Genomic DNA, 21,197 nt, shown 5'->3' with positions numbered 1-21,197 from the left:
AGTGGGTCAGGAGGAAAACAAAAGTTCTTCCTCCTGGTTTACGCTGGCAAAGGTTTCTTGAAACATTGCGGTCTCGCCTAAGATGAAAAGTTCAACTTAGGTATAAAAGACCCAGCTCTATGTATGCCAACAGAAATCAGATTAGGATTATACAATTTAGGATGCTACATCAATTCTAATTATAAAAGTATCTTTTGTTCATTAAATACCATAAAAAATAGTTTTATAACACCCCCCCCCCCCCCCCCCCAAATCATCAGCTTTAACATTTATTCATCAGTTTTCAGATTGCAGTGGGCAAGAAGCTGCGTTGTTTTTGGAGTGAAGGGTAAAAAAATCCATTTTTTTTTCAAATATTTGCAAAGCCAGATGACTCAGTAAAAAATTTCTAGCCTGTTTAAAACAAAAACAAAAACAAAACAACAGATGAATTACTTCAAAAAGCATTTTGCGTGGAGAACACACCCAACGGAGCAAATATTTGAGCTCCCAGTCAGGACAGCACACTCCCCAGCTTAGGACACCCAGCGCTTTGGGGCCGGACGCGTTTCGGGTAATGTGCCTGCACGGGCACATGGTGACGGGTAGCAGAGGGGGTGCTAACTGGACAAATTCCTCCTCTGACAACGGCTTTCGATGGAGCCCAAAGGCATGAGGGGATCCCTGGGCAAGGCAGGCAGCAGCACGGGCGGAGAGCTGCAGGAGGTGCAGATTTCTCTGAATGCCTGCAGGACCTGCAGGGATGCTAAATGCTGCCTAAAACCTCCCCCATTCACTGCGGGCTTCTCTCACGCAGAACCCTTAATTAAAACGTTTCCCAGCACTGACATGGCATTTAAAGGGACGCCATGGTGCAATATCTGTTTTCAATCACAGGGTTTGGAAGAATAAGGCTCCGCATACCTTAGGACCCCCAGCGGAACGTATTGGTGATGATGATGATGTTCCTTTAAATAGCAGCAGATGTCAAGACCTGGAGGAACAATTTTTCTTCCAGAGACCGAAGAGGTGACACAAAGCGATGCCTTCGTGGAGGAAAAGCTGCATCCGTGCCCAGTGTCGTGGCCGTGTGGAGGGAAGAACTTCGGGCAGCGACACGCACCAAGGAGAACTGAGCCAGGGGAGAAAAGTCTTCGTGCTACCGAAATACTGAGGTCTTCGTGAACAACACATCACGAGGCAGATTTCTGCCCTCACCAGAAGGTAGGTGCTTCAAATCTGGGCCCTGGCTTAGGGCAACTGGGCATTTATCACCCAGGGCTGTGGGCCCAGTTCGTGGTTTCTCTAAAGTGCAAATCAGCCTTCAGCACTGACCCCTTTGCACCCCCAGAGCTGGTGACTCCTTGGCTGGGCCCAGACTGCTGGTGTTTACTCCAGGGCACCAGTGCAGATGGGTTTGGATCCTGATGGCCTGCAAACCGACAAAGCGGCTTGACAGAAGGATAAAAATAATAATAAAAAAATAATTATAAAAAAGCACAAGCAAAAAAACTAACAAAAAACAGAAAAAAAAACCAAACCAAACCAAAAATAACCTCAATAGATCACATGCTCAGTTATTAACTTCTCCCCCACTCCACCCCCCAAAAAAAACAAACCAAACAAACAAAAAAAAATTGCAGAAGCTTAATTTTCAGTCCACAGATTCAAAACTACTCTTCTAGGACTGGATTTTGAATCCAATTCTATACTGGAAACCACTAACTTTACAAATACTACCATTTTCAATGAGGTAGAACTTGCTGCTTTTGAGAGACTTGGGCACAGGAAAACTGCTCGTTTCCATTATTTTTAATTAAAATAAAAAAAAATAAAAATCAAGGGCAATACAATAGATTTTACCCCCAGTGGCTCTCAACTCCAGATCTAGTTTTGACTCAAGCACCACCCTAAAGCTGACCCCATGTTCAGCCTCAAACCCCAAACTTTCTACAGGCTCTGGGTGGAAAGTTACTGACCCTGTATCCGAGCCAATTTTCAAACACACAAATAACTTGCCTGATGAAATTTTTGTAGGGAAAAAAATATATATACGCGCGCGCACACACACACACACACCATATATAGCAGAAGGGATTAAATCCTCATGTTGCAAGAATTTAATTTTAAAAAGCTAAGACATTGCAGGAATGCAAAGCTATCACCTCGGCCGGGTAACCTTTGGCTGAGGCTGGCACTTCCCCAGCCGGGAACGCTTCCCGCGCGGCGCTGGAGAGGAGCGGTGCCACTCGGGAATGCCTGGCTCCAGCCCAGCATCGAGAGGAAACCGGCGATCCCATACCCACGGGGCCTCCGTGTAATTCCCCTCGTGTCGTGCCCACCTCCTGCCCAACGCCCCGGGCACCCCACGTCCCAAGGAAGGGGGATGAGGATGGCAGGGGGGATGGCACAGAAGGATGCTGTGCATTTTCCTGCTGCGAATCCAGACTCGAACCGGTCCTCGGGAAATATTCGGTGCCTGAACGGGGGCAGGCGTAAGTTCACTTCGCACCGAGGTTAAGCGTTTAATAGGACCCCGTGTATTAACAGAATTCCTGGCAGGCGAGGACTGGGTTTAAGTGGCTGAGGGGAAACGCCGTGCCGTTGGGTCTGATCCTGCGCTAATCACGGCAAGCAGGGGACTGACCTACAGGAAACAATCCTCTGGGCACTGACGCTAGCAAATAAAGCCAGCCGTTCCTGCGGTTTATGGCCTGTGTTTTCCACCCCCAGCAGGCTTAATTTATGGTAATTACTAGGAACCACGGATTAAATTAATAACAAGGAAATTATTAAGGTTTCCTGACCCGGAGGCCAAAGGTAAGCAAAGAGAAGCAAGCTGCTCTGGATGGAAATGTTTCCCCCGCTGCTTGCGGGGCCAACGGAGGAGGGCCTGCAGCGAGGCAATGGGGACGGCAGCGTTTTGGGAAGGAGCCGTCTCTCCTCACACACAGACCATCACACACGGCATCCCTGGGCAGCCCAAACCGTCCCAGCACAGCTCCCGAACACGGGGTGCGCAGGCCAGAGTCATACGCTTTAAGTTACCGAAGAAATAGAGATCTCTGTCGGACAGGAAGAGACTATAAAAATAATATAATGCAGAAATCCAGCTCCATTCAAGCTACAGCGAAGTCCAGAGCCCTGTTCTACATCCAGCTCTGCCAGCTGATCAGAAGAAGTAATTCTCCCCTGCCTGGGTCGGGGCACATTTTATTGCTGCTTATAATTCATATATAAGCCTCATACTTTAAATTAGCATGTTGAATGCTCTTATGCCGTTCCTATTTGCTCACCAGACCTGGCCTCCCAACCTTGCTGGCCTGAGTATGGATATGAATCATTTTTTCATCAAAGGCAGAGCAGAGCGTACGCTGGCGGCTGGGTAGGGTTTGTTTCCTGCTCTGTTTTCCCTGCGAGAAGGTCGGTGCAGAAATAAAGCTGCCAGGCTTTGCTCTCCGTAACGAGGAGAGCACCATGGCTTCTCTCAGCCCTCGGCACGTACGTGGTTCCTGCAGCGGCTGCTTTCAGATTCCTGAACTCCGTTATCTGCTTCGCATCCACCCTAAAACCCGCCGCTGGCACACAGCAAAAAGCGCAGCACCCGCCTCGAAGCCACCTCCGTGCCTCGGGGACAGCCTCGCCCAGCACGGCTTGAACCCCTAGCACGAAGTCTCACGATGTTTTTTACCCCGTAAATATTTCTTAGAGAAACCAGGTGGAACAAAAGCTTTTGATATAAGGTTCAAAAGAGCACCTGAAGTCTTAATACAGATTAGGTGAACGCGCACGCACCTGAAGGTCTGTTTAGATGCACCTGAACTGTATTTACTAAAAAATCCCCTCCCAGCTGGGTTCCTGAGAAAGGCAGCACCAAGCTCCCACCACCAGCACGGAGCAGCACGACCAGCACGGACAGTGGGCGATTGTTGTGCCGCGCGGCCGCCGCCGGATTGCATGTCACCGGCAGGGATATCAGCGTCCGATCTCGGTCAGGATGGGGCACGGGGGAACCTGCAGCCTTGTCAGACTCAATGCTTTCGTGTAGTAGGTTGAATAACAGCACGATGTTTACATTTCCCCTCCTGCCCTAAGTAGTCTGGAAGCTGGACACCTGAAAAGCATGAATGATTTCTAAAGCAGAGCCAGCGTCGGCTCTTGATCACTTGGCTGTTCCTTACCAGCATTCCCTAAAGAAATAAATTAAAAAGGAAAGAAAAACCACTAAAACAAACAATCAAATGAAAACCAACCAAGCACAAAACCCCCAAACTGAAGGTTTTGCTGCTTCTGAACCTGGACGTGCTGTAAAGATAACACAACTGATGGAAAATCCAACAGCTAGCTCGCATGGTGCGTACATCAGCCATAGCACAGGGGGTCCAACAACTTGAAATGCAACCTTCCACGGGATGAATTCCAACCAAGAAATAGTTGCTTTCTAGTTTCTTCCGTATTAACACGTTGAAACTTAATATTGAAAGTTCTTTAAATATACAAACAAAACAGTGTCTATAGTTAATGGCAAAAATATAAACTGAGGTATGTAGGAAGCAAACATTCTGCGTGCACTGGAGAGCAATAAACATGATTGCAGGAAGCTATATAACAAATGCAACAGAAATACTGGGTGGGGGACAGTAAAAACTTTAGAGCTTTAATCAAGAGGATCAGAGGTCATGACTGGATTTGTCCCTCAGTCCAATGAAAGATGGGATGATTGCCTGACACTTTTAGCATCTCTCCTTATTGCTCTCCTCTCTACAAAGCGTGCCACGCTCTTCCATAGCTTGAAGTTCTTAGCAAGCTATAGTCCTCACAGAGCAGACACCTAGGATGTGTACACCTCGTGTCAAGAGGTGTAAAATCAGAAAAAGAAAAAAAAGCAACACCTAAATGATGAAGTCTGCTTAAGCAGACTTCTCTAAGCCAATGGCACAAAGGAGAGTTTTTTTTTTTTTAACTCTGGGAATGTATTTCATACTCCTGTCTGCTGCAGGCATCCAAGACATCGGAGCCCTGCAGGTATCCCCACAGCACCAGCGAGGTGAGCTCTCCACGTGCTGCACCTCCAAGCTTATCTGATGCAAGGCAGTGAGGTGTCCTACAGCCTTCAACTCCAAAAGTCTTGTTCATCTTCACCCTGACTTCAACACAGTTGTCGGATGGTGCTACAGGCAATGCCAAGTGCTGTGGTATGGATGCTTCAGGTTGCCCAATGGCTATCAGTCAAAATTTTCCATCACTGTCAAATAGGGAGGACAATTTTATGGTGTAAAACTCCAATTTGCTGTTGCCAATCTGGATCCCAACACACCTTAAAAGCCAAATTGGTAGTTTCAAAATTCAACATCATCAGTCTCTTCATGTGCCTCCAGAACAGTAAGTCTCAATCCTCTTTGAATTGGATCATTTCATTTCGTCCTGGGCTCGCATGACTGTCAGTCCATCAAATGCTTCTTTGAAAACTGATTCCTTGCAGATGACCACGGCTGTTATAAAACAGTATTTAAAAACATTTTTATATTTGAAAAGAACTTTCCTTTGCTATTATATCAACCACATGCTTAAGAAAGGGCCTGGGGTTTACCACTGCTTGGTGAGAAAAATAGCAAGAAAGAGAAAGGATAATGGGGTGATAATGACTGGAAATGTATGGATTGAATTTGGGACCTATTTAAATACAAGAAGACAATTTGTGACTCGGTGGTATATGCAAACACAGAGAAATGTTTGTGGCTCAGGCGTGTATTTGAATATAGAGAAATGTTTTGTGGCAAACAATTTTTCTTTGAGGGCGGACAAACTCTGACCAAGCTGCCAGCTGTTCAAACTGTGGTCCCAGCAGCAGCCCAAGCAGACGGGCTGTGCCTGCTTGGGAATTTCTCCGGAGATGTCCTGTTTCAGCATTACTGTCGCAGGATGGTAATGGTCACCAAGCATCCCTCCATCACATCGCGCACCGCAGACTTGTGACAACCCTTGGCATCACAAGAGCACCAAGCCTTAATCTGGTTACCACTAGGCTCCCGTGAATGAAATTATTTTGGTCAACGGTTTGTCATTTGCTCCTCCGGAGGCAGGGAAGTCAAGCGGAATTTTGCCATTAAAAACTATAAAACATTTTACTATACAGAATTGTTTGAGGGTGAACTGTACTTCAGGGATGCTCATTTGTTGTCTTTTATAAGGGATCTAATTTTAAAGAGGATTCACTTTGGGTAGGGTCTCACTAAGGCCCGAAGTTAAAAATCTCTTGTTTGAAAACTGAGGCACAAATTAAAAAAAGAAAAAAAAAGAAAAAACCACATGATTCTATGAAATATGGATGTCTGAAGAGCACATGAAGCCATAGAAGATGCACACAACCACTACACAAGATCGAGATGGCTCTCACAACTGTTCTCAGACTCGCTTGCTCTTTTCTTCCTTGAAGTGTCCCATCTTTCCAAAAAACAATGCAGAGCAGGAAAGAGGCCAAGCACAAGAGTACAGAGAACCTTATAAAAAAAACCACTTTCTTCTCTATTAAGCAACTGGGCTGATTTTCACTGTATAAAAGATGAAGTAGATTGAACAAAATGCTTACCTATACATCTCCATTTCTGATACAAATCCTAGATTGCCTTTGTCACTTTAGCACATGAGCATGAGGCCAAATGAAACACATGTTTACAACTATAATGAGGATTAGCTTTGCACTAAAAAAGTTGAACTATAGTCAAAATTAGATGGTGACATGGGTATTTGCCAACAGCATTAAATGAGAAATAACGGAGTATGAGGTTTCTGGAATGAATAGAAAACGTATTGTTTAGAGACCTTTTTGGCCACGTATCAACATATGCCAATACTTAAGGCTTCTTGTTCTTATTTACTTACTCTGACAATAAAACAACTGTTGTTTTGTGCCAACAGCCTGACAGACTGGTCCTGTACCTTAAGAAATACAGATTGGATATTATATCTCATGTATCAGCTTCAACCTACTTTTCCAAAAAAAGAAATGAGAAGTAATTGAGTCCAGAGGAAAGGAAAAAAATGAAGGAGGTAATGGATTTTAATAACGTATAGCATCAACACGCATTAAGAAAATACATCAAGCAGAGAAGAAAGCACTCTCCCATCTCAGAAGAGCGGGCAGTGTTTGTAGCTTCACCCAGCCCTGGGCAGAGGTTATCGGTGAAGCCTCAGCAACAGCAGTGATGGATCATTCCCCAGTGTCCTCCGCCAGCACAAGCCCAGAGCAGTGAGGTAACCGCTATTGTTCTCATTGCAAAAACAAGCAAAATGATTAATTAAAATCCTAGGAAGCTCCCTCAAAACCGGAGAACTTGAAATGTATTTACAATTCTAATGCTCGGCTTCTTCCCTGGTCCAACCACTTCTCTCCCCGGCGCCGTGCTCTGCCAGGCCACCCTTGTGTTCAAAACGCGCTCCCTCCTCGCAGCATTTCACACCCAGGAGAGTGCCTCTGTCCTCGAGCCATAATGCTACAGCTGGAACATATAGAGACCCAAGCCAGAGCTCACTTGATTTTAAAACAGATATTGCTAGTAAAGACATCAGGAAAGCCTTCAATTCTGGAACAATTTTCCCAGCGCTCTTTACTGCACGCTGTCCAAGGCAGACTTGCTCAGCTGCTCTTCAGGTGGCCTTTGTGCAGGCGTGATGTGATGTGGGGCTGGATGGGAGCTGACCTCGGACACGGCACGTCCTGCTAACAGCAAAGCCTGCTATCTACATTGGGAAAAGGTTCAGCTCTGTTAACAGTTAAGGGAAACGGACAAAACTATTGCTTTGACACTAGTTGTGGTGTGTCCACTTAGTTTAGTGCTCTGAAAAACTGCTTATTTTATTGAAAAAAATTAAAATGACGTATTTTTCTAACTTGCAGAGGTGGAATAAAGCTTAATTCATTATTATTATTATTATTTTTTTAAGTCAAACCACCAGCAATTGGTCCTGTGGGAATGCGTTTAGCAAAAACATCATTAATTATTAGTTTACCTACTCTTAACATCAGTTTGCAAACTCTCTGTTGGAACATTGCTGGCAGACAATTTGCCCGTGATCAAAGCACTCCATGAAGACACTCATATGGACAAGTCCAAGGGAAAAGAGGCAGGGTCCCAGCAGAAGGCAGCCTGTCACACCAGTCCTGCCTGCTGTCCCACCAGAACTTCTTCTAGAAAGTCTTCGGGGGACAATGGGAAGCAACCAGCCTGCAAGTCCCAGCTCCAAAGGTCCCAACTTATATTGGACTGCCTGGGGCAGGTCTGCATGGGAAAGCAAACTACTGCACTTAGGACATTCCCCCTCCATGGAAGACAGCACTGTTTGTCCCGCAAATCGAAGCATCACAACACCTGTAAGTTCTGGACCTTTGTGGTCAACCCTTTTGTTGGTCTTATGAATCGAAGAAACCATATCTGATGTCGGGGAGATCAGCTCTGTAACTGGCAACACCTGGCTCCTGAAGGCAGGGAGGATATATGAGGTCCTGAAGCAATAACTCGGAGCCTTGCCAGTTATCTCATCTGTATTGAGATCACGGTCTCATAAAGCAGTTCGTTGTCCTCCGAAAGATGATGATCTCACACCAGCAGCCCCCCTGCCTCCCTCTCAGCAGACACCGTGAGGCAGGAAACAGGGTTTTGCCTCTATCTGATCACTTACAGCAACAGAAAAGATGAAAGGTTCACGTTCTGTCACAAAACCACCAGAGGTCACTTCCAGTGAAATCTTCACGAGATACAAGTAATCGCCAACTGAGTGTTTCAGATTAAGGGGAGAATGATTTATCTCTGAGGATACGTATCCCTAAAGAAAAATACACCGTCTGTGTAGGTCTGCAAAGAGACGTCATCTCTGGACATCATCATCATGGTAGTACATGGTTAGTTGCCTACAAGAGCCTGAAGCTTTTGGGATACAAAATCTAAAAGCTCATGCCAGGAGTCAGCCCCTGACCTAAAAGTTCTGCATCAGTAAGGAGGAAAAAGAATGGATTTTCAGCATTTTATACGCTGGGATCTGTGGCACTAGACATGGTGCATCATTTGTGCAAGACAAAAGAAGAGATCCACTGAGCTGAGGTCCCTGACCTCCTAAATCTAATCCAGTAATCACAAGAGCACTGACGCTGCTGCTCTACCCGTCACATCGCTCGCTCTCCCTCCAGCAGAAGACACGACCGTGGCCACAGCTCAGAGAGGGGTCCCTGTGCCCTCTTCCACCAGTTTGCCCCCCTGGTGCACGTTGTCCTCCCATCCCTTCAGGACGCAGTCACCACGGCTGGTGGGGGCACCTTGTGCTGAACAAAACCTCGCAGATACAGGGACACGGCTCCAGGGGTGCTCAGGAGGACACCCGGACACGGCCTGGGTGCACCACCAGCCCTGCCGATGCCTGTGGCTTTCAGCCCGAGCTTTAGAGATCCTGCAAGCGGTGTACAAACCCCTAACGTCTCTGTAATACAATGCCTACAACATCCATACACGACCATAACGTGTCTGTAGGGGTTCTGTGCGCTCGCTGCAGCTCCTCCTGCAGGTGAGCAGTTCTGCCATCCCCCTCAAACTAAATAAAGGTATCGATCGCCTACCACCTGCGCTCCGGACTACTATCCTGCAAATGTTTTTGCTCCGGGAACATGAGGCAACATATGTTAGCATTAACTTTTCTGCCTTTTTATATAGCTATAAACAGATCCATTGACTCCCCCCCTTTTTAATTTTGCAAAAATAAATGCTTTCCTGGACAGTCAGAGCTCATTACTGAGACAGAGTACAGCTTCCCCTCCTCCTGCCCACAAGAGCCAGAGTGAGGAAGCTCACATGGCATGCAGACCACCCATCTTTGATTGTAGCGGGTGGGGAAAAAGTCTCTCCTTCCATATTCATATTTTTTGGAGACTCTTAAGATCATTTTTCTTAGTAGGATTTTTTTAATGCATCTTCCGTATCATAAAACCTGTTTATTGTTATTTCTCTGAGCCATTTTTATTAGAGAGGTCTTTTTACTGAGTTTTATATTAAAGATTCTAACAAAGGCAAATAAAATTACATCTATAACTAAGTGCATACTGTTACAAGCCTGCATCTGTCCCCATGCCAAGAAGAGGCTTTGCATAGTAAGGCTGTCCTTGTGAATACATAACAGAGTCAGGATTTTCAGAAAAGCTCGATACAACCAGGGCCAGGTTCCTGTAAGAGCTCAGTGCCATTAGCAGATGACTCCAACCAGAGCTAACATGATGTCACTCTCCACTTCGGCTACATCTCATCAGCCACGTCCGGGGGCCAGCATCGCTTCGGGGCGTGCTGTCGCTCCCTGTGCCTTGTGTAAAGGGAACTCTCCCTGAGCCTCGGACCGGGGAATGGACCTTCATGAAACTGCACAAGGAACAGCGATTCGGGACTGTGGAACGTGAGGGCTCTTCAGCTTCATGGGGAACGCACAAGTCAGTGAGAGGTGAGCTTGGATAAAGCAGCACAGTGCCCTGAGAGACTGGGTGAAGTGACCACAGCTCCATGGCATCTCGCTCAAGCAGCCACACATTAACTTACAGGAGGTCTCCAGGGAATTTCACGTAGTATTTGAGTTCTTGTGGTCCACGCTCCCTCTCCCACTGGCACCCTCTCTGGGGCTGCCCAGGTCCCAAAAGCCAGACTCGAGCAGCCCATGCACAACTGTGAAAGCAACAGGGATGGGCAATGAAAGGGGTTGCCCAGGGCCAGTTTATATTTGTGTTTTATTTTTTAACACCTCTTTTCTCCCAAAGCTCCGTAAAGGTGACAAATGCTCATTCCTAGCAGTGAAAGAAAGGCAGATTGCTGCTCACACCACAGCCCTTCCTGGGCAGGAACCGTCCCTCTGAGACTCCACACTCGGGCTTGAAATAAGCTATTTTATCCTCAAAAAGCCGTTCTCCTCCCACGTGCTTGTGTCCTTCGCATGGCTTTCATCTTGGCAGCCTCCAGAAGACCCCAACTAATTTCATTTTGCTCGCATTGGGTCAGAGCACGAGCTTCCCAAAAAACATAATCGCCTGGAAACCCCGATGTTCCTGCAGCTGGGTCCGCAGGAGGGGTTTTCACACACCCCCTGCCTTTGCAGCAGGGGAAGAGGACATGGGACCGGAGGAGGCGGTTGTGCAGCATCTCTTCCTACTCAATTAACTCAGCGAGCCCGGAGGAAAGCTCACCATCTGCACAGCCCGTGAGTCACCTCAGGACTCGGGCAGTTTACTGTATATATTAGTCAACAGAAACAAACAACACCAATCCCCGGACGTTAAAAGTCATTCTTCTTTTTCTTTTCTTCCTCCACCCCCCCCTCAAATTTGGCTACACATCCCTAATTATAATTTTCTGGAGATTTAAAAGTATTTAATTGTGGTTTCTATAAACAAGAAGATAAATTACTACATCTAAATATTGGTTCTCAACAGTTACTAATGTCTCTCAGGGGACTGCTATTATTTTACTAAGACAGGAAAAATAGGTTGTAAAAGATTTTCTTTGTCTCTCTAGCTTACCATAGCTGGGAGTAGGTTCTGAGAAGATTTCTTGTAATTGCCACTGAATGCTTTCTAGCTGATGACTTTAGACAGCATTATTAAGTAAACTAAAAGGGAAGATTGATTTCCAAGATGATACATTGTAAAGTCATGACAAATAAAAGCTTAACCTTTTATTCCAGAAAATGAAAGCACAGGAAATGCAACAAAGACAGAAAGACAGACACTGCAGCACCCACTAGTTCCCCTTTTAAAGCTTCCAAGCTGAGTGGCAGAGTGGTAATGGGAACATTTTTAAAGGTTTTGGACCTTAGGTTAGGATGAGCAACACATTTGTGAGCATCCCCAAAGCTTTTCCAGGCTGCGTGGGTTTTCTGGACCTACACTCACGGGGTGCAAGACTTACAAGAAGACACTGATTCACGGTTTCTGGTTGGGTTAAAACAATACCCTGGGAGCATCTTCTGTCCTGATATCACCCTGCTACGACCCACATTAGCAATCAGACCCCATAAGGCGCTCAAAGGACAGGAAGAGCAACTGCAGGAAAAAAGAGATGGACCTTAAAAAAGCAGACCAAAGGACTTGAAGAGTAACAGAGAAAGAAACCAGGAGATAAGCCCAAAAGTAGCTAAGCAGGGCAAAAGATCCCGGGGGTGCAGTGATGATGAAAAAGGACCCAACAGCAAAGAGATGCTGAAAATCATGAGGATCAGCCAGTCACGGCAGCCAAAATGAGGCCAGTCCCCATCCCTATGGCACACTGGCTGGGCAGGGAGCTGCCCAGCTGCAGTTACGCGGTAGAGTTCGACCTCTCGTTAAAAATAGAGTCACTAAAAAGGGAGAATCAGGAACTGACGATGGTATCAGGAACTGAAAACATTGTAAGCATCACTGCAGCTGAAAGGCTGCTGCCAGTCCTGTGACTTCTCCACTGTGACAGGCAGAGGAATCTGTTACTGTACAGCACAGGGTTTCCAGCCGGTCTCCTGAGACCGTGTCACGGGTGGGAGCCCGGCTGGGACACGGGTGCAAGGTTTTTCCCTCCTCGAGCATCTCCTTCCTTCCTGGTGCACTGCTTCCCCCTGCCACGCCAGCACTGCGTCACCGCGCCGTGAACCCGCCTGAGGAACTGCTCATGCTTCAAAACACCCCAGAAAAAAAATCCAAGTTTATGAGTAACTTTGGTGGTTCTGATGGGACTGGACGAGCTGGGGGCAGATGACAGAGAGAGCCCAGGAGCAGAAGCCCTGCACAGGACAGGAGACCCTGGGGTCTCCACATGGGGGGCTTTGATCAAACCCAAAGCTACACGAGCAGGAAGAAAACAGACCCTGCGGAGGAGCAGGCTGAGCCATCCATCAGAGCACCAATCAATCACTCCTCCCTTGTAAATCAGGTCAGGGAAAGGGACTTTTATTCATTTTTTATTTTTAAAAGCATCAGTATTTCACGTTGGCTCATACGTACAGGCTGCAGCTTGGCTGCCTTATAATGAGCTTGCCTAGCCCAAAGAAACCTCAGCCTTTGCCGGGACAGAAAAACACACAGGGGCAAGCAGACACACAACGAGACGAAACTCCACGACTCCATCCTGCAGAGCCACGGGCTCCCCTGCCCCTTCTGCCAGCCCACAGCGTGCTGAGCACTCTCCAAACACAGAAGAAGGTGGGGTTCCCACCCAAAAAAGCTTCCAGGCTCCAGTTGGGCAGAATACTGGGAAAGCACAAACCACTTATGCAGCTATACTAGCCACGCACTCATAGGCACATACTAATAACAGAGCCCAGAAACTGCTCCCAGGTTACTCATCTTGCACGTCAAGCCAGTCCTCATGGTTTCCATAGGCATGGGGGAGAGGTGGGTGTCTTTCTTGGTTTCATAACAGTGCTGTACGCTGGTGTGTAATAAATAAAGATGAAATGGAAATAATCCAACCCACTCCTCTTTGAGCAGAGTTCAAGGAAAATATTGCAGCTAGAGACTATAAGCAGACCCAATAAATTTGTTCCGCTGCCCCATTCCCCTTTTGTTATTAGGGTGTGACTAAGACTTAGCAGCATCAACTTTAGGTCTTAATTAGAGGTTCTTGCTGCAAGCTCAAGGGATATTTCAAAACCATGTTAAAAATATCATAGGAACTTGCAGCACGCATGCAAACACAATGCAGACCTGTGAACCAGGCTGGCTGAAATATGCAGTTGTGGTCCTGGGATTTCTACTTTATCTTAAGCCTTGGATTCCTCTGGTGCTATATTATCTCCTGTGTATATTGTACCAAGGGAAGGCAGAGGGGATTTAATAGACTGCATCCAGCTGTCCTCGAATATTTATATCCAAAGGACCGCTGGGCTTCTTGAGTCAAAAGTGGAGAAAGTGGGACTGTATTATTTATAAGGAAAAGCTTATTGCCTGGGCTGCTGCTTGAGACATTATTGCCTGACCGTGCTTTCCACCCAGCGCTCGCTTCAGACGACTGAACTTGACCTATCCACCCATCATAAATTAAATTCTTTGATCTCATCTGTAACAACACAGAGCCCTAATAACAATAGATCAAACCGCAGCAGGGACAATATGCTTATTCTTTACCAACTAACTTTTAATTAGTAAACAGCACAGGGGAAGAATTCACCTTTACAGAACAAAAAGGAAAAGAAAAGGCATTTAGTACTTGAAAGAAATAGCTGATAAAGAGCAGAGGAATCTTTCAGAGCTCTACATCCTTGTTCTGTTCATCTGAAAAACCACGCCATCCCCAAACCATTAAAACCAGGATGAATTTCACATTGTAAGAAATCGCCGTGAAAGCAAACATCAAAAGGAACCAAGGAGGAGGAAGCAGATCAGGTGGTGCAGAAATAGCACGACGCCTTTTATCCGCACTTCATACAGGAATATCCCCCCCATTATCTGCCTGGATCCCTGTCCGTGCCCACGGCTCCTGGACCCTAAGCACGGCCGGGGCTGAGTCAGTCCCCATGCCTCCCAGAGCGGCTGATGCTTGAGGAGCAGCCAGGAAGGGTGCCCAGCACCCAGCACCCTGGGTATTTTCTGTTTGCACAGGGCGGGTTTGTTATTGCAGAGAGCTTCACAGGTTGCCATTTACACTAAATCGTTTTAGTAGGCTTGTCATTTCCAGGTGAGCTTATCTGACGCTCAGCACAGCTTCCAGGCAAACACAGGAACTTATATGACTTGTATGATTTTTAGAGCAGCAGTGGCACTCATGAAGTCAGGGACTTTCTATGGCTGTATGTCTTGGGTCATTTCATGCAGTTATAGGAAAAAAATCTAAGCAAAGCTTTTTTTTTTTTTTTTTTAAAAAAAAGCTGTTCACAAGAGGGTGCAACGACCGACAGCTTGACACATCTCTCTCCCTTCTCTCTATAGCCCACTGTTTCCACAAACCTTGCAGCTATTTGCTGTCTCCCAGACCATCAGGTGCAGGAAGCACCGCTGGGGAAGAGTGAGCTGACATGGACGGTGCACTCACGTCAGGCTCGTTTCCCTAGGAAACCAGGCTGAACCCCCAGCATCGCTCCTTAAAGCCTGCCTGACACAGGAAGGAGACGAGCCAAAACCAACCCAAACCCTCTAAGTGGTGTTACCACTTCCCAAGCAAACAAACCCAGCCTGCCACAGACCACGAGCAGGAAGCAAGCCCCACAGACGGAGATACTTCACAGAATGTTTCTGAGCATCAAATTCCTTGAGTTTAACATCCCTGGATCGACAAGATGAGCTCTACCTGAGACTGCTAGTTGTGCCAGCAATGACCTCACTGGGGCTTTGAAAAAAAAAACACAACACTCCATGTCTTCTCATCCGGGTCTGATGTCAAACCAAATAACTGCTAGGCCAAGTTACTGGGATTTCATTAGCTATCTGTTTCTGGGGGTATACAGCTAGTTACAACCTTACACAAATACTAACAATTCATTCCTTAAAAAAAATAATTCAATTCAAAAAATGGAAGCTTGCAAGTGGTGAATAAATAAGCCAACTGCAATTTTTTCTTCCAGCTGGATGTCAGAGCACTTCACACCTATTTTACTACCTGGTCCTAGAAGTAAAAAAGCAAAACAAGCAACAGCAACAAAGCAACAAACAGGTCACGTTTAAACCCAAATTGCAGCCACTCTGCAGTGCGAGACTGAAGGAAAAGCAAAGGAAAATCTGAGTTTCTACTGAAAGCATGGGATGAGCTTCATGTAGGAAAAATCATAATAAGCAAACTGGAGTTCAGTCTGGACACTTGGGCTTTTATCAAACGACAAGTAGCCCCTAACGACTAACAGCGGGCAAGCCACCTCGTGTTTTAACCTCAGCTGCCAACTCCCAGCACAGAAGACATGGGTACCCTGTGGGTCCCCCCTCTGCTGTGTGATGGGAATCGATGCCCGGGATGACTCCAGGTACACTTCCTGAAGCAGAAACATTTAGATTCCTTTTTTATGTTCTAAGTGCCCAGTCTTAAGAGAGGTTTCATTTTTACAAGACAGATAATACAGAGACCAACGACAGATTTCATTAAGAGGACAAAGAAGACTGAGAATTTGACTGTGGCTATTTTCTTTGGATGGATTTTCAGCTGTTCCTTCAGAAGTTAGAAAATAAACGAGTACGGTGAAGTGCTTCCATTGAAGTCTCCGTGAGTACTGACACAGGATGAAATCCTGCCCACACTGAAGCAAATAACTGGCAAACAAGTCAAAGTTTGTGTGGCATGCATACATACATGTACACTTTGGACACATAAAAAGCACAAAACACTTTGCAAACTGTGCAGCCTCAACACCCAGGAGTGACAAGAAACTCAAACCAACAAAACCCACCCAGAGCATTGGCAGGACCCAGCCTATGGTTTGCTTGCAACTGGAAGAATAAAGAGGGGAAATCCACTGCTTCGTGAAATTTTGAAACCGCAGTCACAACTTTGTTTTGTGAATTTTAAAACCACAGTCACAACTTGCATCCATTAAGTGTCGACCCAGCTATAACTGCAGGGTGGTTTCAAGAAGCAGAGGTAGACGTCTGGGAGGAAAGAAGCTGGCTTTTCCTTCCACCGCCGCTGCAGATGTGCCGAGGCCGTGGAGCAGAAGTTGGTCATGTTGTTCAGGGCAATAGCAGACGGCTTTGCCACCTACCACTACTCGCCGCCTTGTCAAAGCCTCGCGTATTGTGTGTGGTCCGGAGTTGGGTCATACAACCAGCCAAAGCCCTCTAACTCCATTTCCAGTTCACATCACTCTAATAGGCCCTCAGCTGGCCCGAGAAATTCCCAAACATCTCTTTCTAAAAACAAGGAATTGGGTTTCTTTTGTCTTGCAATCAGGGGAGACAAATTCTCCCCTCAACCACAGTTTAATTTATTCCTTTTGGTTGTTATTGCCTCCACCTACTGCAGCTGTCTAGACTGTTTTTTTTTTTTTTCTTTTTCTTTTTTCCCCTTTTTCCTTTTTAGTTCGGGATTTTTTTGGAAGCCGCCTTTGCTTCTTTCCGAAACAAGTTTATTTTTAGTGTCACTTTTTCCATTGGCAAGATATTATGGCTGAGAGAGCCGCTCTCAGAGGAACTGCTCCGCTTTCAGTACGAAAACGAAAAGCCTGCCCGGCTGAGGGGAAGGCGCGGCAGAAGGCACCTGAGGTAACGGCGAGATAGGCCGAGTGGAAACCGGCCCCGCGCGCGGCCCCGCTCACGTCAATGGAAGGTTGGCCGCTGGCTTTGCTGGCAGCGAGGAGAGAGCAAATCCCTGTCAAACCCAAGCCTGGTTAGCCGAGGAGGGTTATGGTCTCTTCTGGCTTTCTCTTGGACTAATCCCCGCCTTGGACGGAGCTCTGTTTTGGAGGAAGCCGACGGGACTCGCACCTGCCTAGGCCGCAGCACTCTCGGCTCTCCTCCTGTTGGCTTCCTGGAGCGGCCACACGCCGTCAGCGGCCCGACCAAGAGATTTTGGCCGTGAGCAGCTTTGCCACATGAACCCAGCACTAAACAGTCCTGAGGAGACTTCTCACTAAAGGGGTCAGGGACACAGCCTAATTTATCTGCCTCGCTGCTTGCCACCCTACAACCTCCCAGCTGCTTTCTGGCCGTGCTCTCAGCATCAGTCTCACCACAGCTCCTGCTCTTTCAGATCAATATTTTTTCCACTTTTTCTCCAAAATATGGAGAAATGCTCTTAAATGCAGAGTTTAATCCCGCTAGAACAGTCATCTGCTTAACTGCCAATAGTTACCACCTTGCAAAGAGTAAGGGTACAAAAATCTAACGATACCACTTTTGGAAAAGAAGAGGTGGACTTGAAATAATTGCTATGACTGGTCTCACATTTTTCCCATGTCATTTTTCAGCCCAGAGCAAAGGCTTCCCAGCTCCCAACATCAGCCCAGCTTCACTGTTGAGCACAATTCTAAAGAGCAGTGACACAGCCCAAATACTGCAATTCTGAGAGGGAAGAAGGAAAAGTAATATATTTTAAAGCAAATCTTTCGGGCTTTTAGATTGGGAGTGGAGAGGTGGGGGAGGGCATTAAAAACACACATGCACACAAAACCCCTGAATTAAGCAAGCGAGACCATTCCAGTTGAGCTGTTTCAGCCATTGTCTTACAACAACTTTAAACCCAATTGCTTCTTTTTAATGAGGTATTTTCTTCCTCTTAGCCACCCAAATTTAATCCATGATGTTAGTCCAACTCAGAGAACTTAAAATCAGAACATTGGGGCCTTTCTTAATCCTCTTAACTTGCCAAAGGTTTTCTGATCACACACCTCTTCCTTCCTACTTAAGACTGTTTTTTTTTCCACCACCCTTTGTCTTCTGTTTACAGCTGTGAAAAATTAGGATCCAAGCAGTAAAATCTCTACATAACAAATGAGCATTTAGAGATGGCTTGCACATTTCATTGAAGGAAACCAGGCATATTCTCTCAATTATTTCATCAGATCGTGTATCTAGCAGTTCCCTGGGCTCAAATACTCAGCATTTCTTGAGGGACATTATTTAATCTGCAGCTTTTGGTTCTACTGAATAATTACCTTCAAAAGATAAATGCTGCTTCATGCTATGATCACTCTGCTCCCTTCACACGATGTGTTGTGTCAATAAAGCTGTTGCAGTGGGACAAGATCTCACATAGAACACAGGAATCCTTGTTCTTTACCTCTTGTAGGCCCTCTACTCCCCTCAATCCAGCATCTCAGGAGAAAACCCAGGGCTTGACAACTGGTCTGGTTGTTCCAGGATGGCATAGGAGCTGACTGGGCTTCTCCTGTGAAGAAGCTGGAAAAGCTCTGATCCCGTAATGGTTGATTTCAGGGCTCGCGACCACAGCGATGCAAATATATCTAAGATCTAGCATCCCCTTAAACCGTAATCTCAAGACCATAGCTGAATGAGCACAAAAGACTATCCCTACTAGGTATCTGAAAGGTATCCTGTTATGAATACACGGAGCCACACCAGAGTGGAGATTGCACATTTAGGTCTAAGAGGAACTAGCTATCCTTCATGAAGTTTAGTGACCAGAGAAGGCAGCAGGTGACCTCAGTGATTTTCCAAACATAGCCACTGTCAGATCTCCTCTAAAATTTGTGAAGTGCTAGAGCTGCTGCCTGGGCTCTGGCTCCTGGCATCAGTTCTTACTGTTAGACTGTACTAAAGAAACCAAGCGTACGTAAGAAACCTTTCGTAGCTCATCAACAATACATGCTGAGAGCATTAGTTGCTTTCAACATAAACTGCGTGATACAGAGTAGGAAGGAGTGCTGAGCAACACAAGAGCCATGAGTAAGCAATTGTCAGACAATCCCTGTCACGTTCTGGTCCAAATTACGTCTAACAACAAAAACAAAGAGAAACTTCCTCCCTGCCCCTTGCTGCATAGTCTTCTTAGAGATAAGGGTTTTACCGAATGGGCCACTGACTTGAGATGAACTAGGAGCCAAGCTGAAGGGTTTGAACCAGAACATAACCTGGCACCTATCCCAAGTTCCTTTCGAGTTTGGTTAACATTCCCCACCCATCATTTCTCATGTGCATGTGCCACATCACTTCCTGGTTCTGATTTGCCTGCTATTTGCCCCACGGGTAGGGTGTTACCCATCAAGAGTCGAAAACCAGCAAGTAACCCCTCCTCCCCCTCCTCATAAACCCCACACCCATCTCTGAGGGATCCAAGCATCCCTGGCGGGAAGGAGTCCAAGAATTCTTTATGCACATAAGAATGTCCCCTTGCCACATCATAATCCTGTTTGCTACCAGTGCCACACACTGATGGTCTAGGTCAAACACCAGATGTTAATAAACCTCAGTAACAACTGCTCAGAGAAAATGCAGATAATTGGACTCATACCTTCTACTAGGAAAAAAAAAATCATGACAAAAGAAAACATGCAATAAAAAAAAATGCATCTTGGTTGCTTTTAACATTCTTTTCTATAAGCTAATTTTAGCTCTATGGCTGGAGCTTAAAGGCAGATGCACATCTGGTGTAATTTGCCTACTTCCATGGGTCTGGCCCATAGCACTTCTTTCCTCCTTCACTCAAAGTAGCCGTCTCACACAGCTTGGGATGTGAAAGTGTAAAGGGTTAATTAATGGGAGATTCAAGATGTTTCCCTGCACGCTCTCAGCTTCAGACAAACTTGGATGACGATGGCCTCGCTGCGATCAGGTGCTGACTGTAAAACAACTTCCTTCTGTTTCCCCCAGCATTCAGAAAGTGCTTGGGTTGTTCTGTCATAAAAGCATTAATATCTGGCTTCTGGTCACCACTTGTTTCACCGCCTTTTGCTACTACCATGATTTACATACATTTGCTATAGTCAGAAGAGCAACAGGCAGAAAATACTGGCCTGTGATGCCAGTCGTGCTATCCGTAGGTGCCTTTCTTCTGCCTTTGAGCCACTATTACCATATATGCCCTTCAAAAACAGTTTCCAGGCAGATGTTTATATTTTGCCATTGGATCGGCTGGGGCTCAGAGAGGATCAGATATGGTCAAATTCTGCTGCTACTGCAGATAATGCAAATCCCCCAAAGATAAGGGAGTTCAATTATCTGTAATAAGTCACTGGAATTACATGCCAAGCAAAGAGTTCTGCATTGATGGAGACTCAGAGCTGTATGGGCTCCATTGCCCACCTGGCAGTTGGTAACATTATTGATCAGTGATATTTTCCAGGATATTTCAGTCCACACTTTGCTCACTTCCTAGTCACGAGTGGTTCCCATTATTGGTGTGCAGGAACACGTTGCTTATCAAACCCGCTACTTCATTGCACATCCTGTATTAATGCTCAGCATCAGGGCCCCGCTTAGCTGCACCAGCAGTGATAGGGGCTGCTGTCTACAAGTTCACAGTTTTGTACGCATGTATATGGGAATCATCATATTCAAATACCTGAAACACAGCACCCACCTCTCCAGTGCTTTTCATTTCCGTGCCGTGCAGAGGCAGCGAGCCTCTTCTGTGCTGGGGGAGCTTCGCCAGGCACCAGAAGGTGAAGGGAGCAGGTCTCAGCAGTCACCAGCTTTTGTGGTTTCTCACAGCGCATCCCTGCAGGGAGCAGAACTGCTGTTAGCTGTTCAGGAGATATTTTTAAAGCTCTTCGGGACAGACAGCGGGGAGTTTGGAGCAGTACCTCCGCAAGCCTGCCACCCACGCCCCTCCAGAGAAGGTGGGTAAGGG

At 46.3% G+C, this 21,197-nt stretch overlaps 1 long non-coding RNA gene across 1 annotated transcript in view; it reads right to left on the bottom strand.

Moving 5' to 3' along the window:
* Positions 1-20,901, bottom strand: part of LOC308201006 — a 28,048-nt gene extending 7,147 nt beyond the window's left edge. Inside the window, exon 1 of the long non-coding RNA XR_013955993.1 lies at positions 904-20,901. This is a non-coding gene — a long non-coding RNA (uncharacterized lncRNA). The remainder of the gene's footprint in view (positions 1-903) is intronic.
* Positions 20,902-21,197: the final 296 nt, after the last annotated feature.

Source organism: Anser brachyrhynchus, assembly GCF_964034855.1.
Source record: "Anser brachyrhynchus genome assembly, chromosome: 11".
NCBI lineage: Eukaryota > Metazoa > Chordata > Aves > Anseriformes > Anatidae > Anser > Anser brachyrhynchus.
The sequence above is the reverse complement of the archived record's forward strand: the minus strand, read 5'-3'. Positions and strand labels throughout refer to the sequence as shown.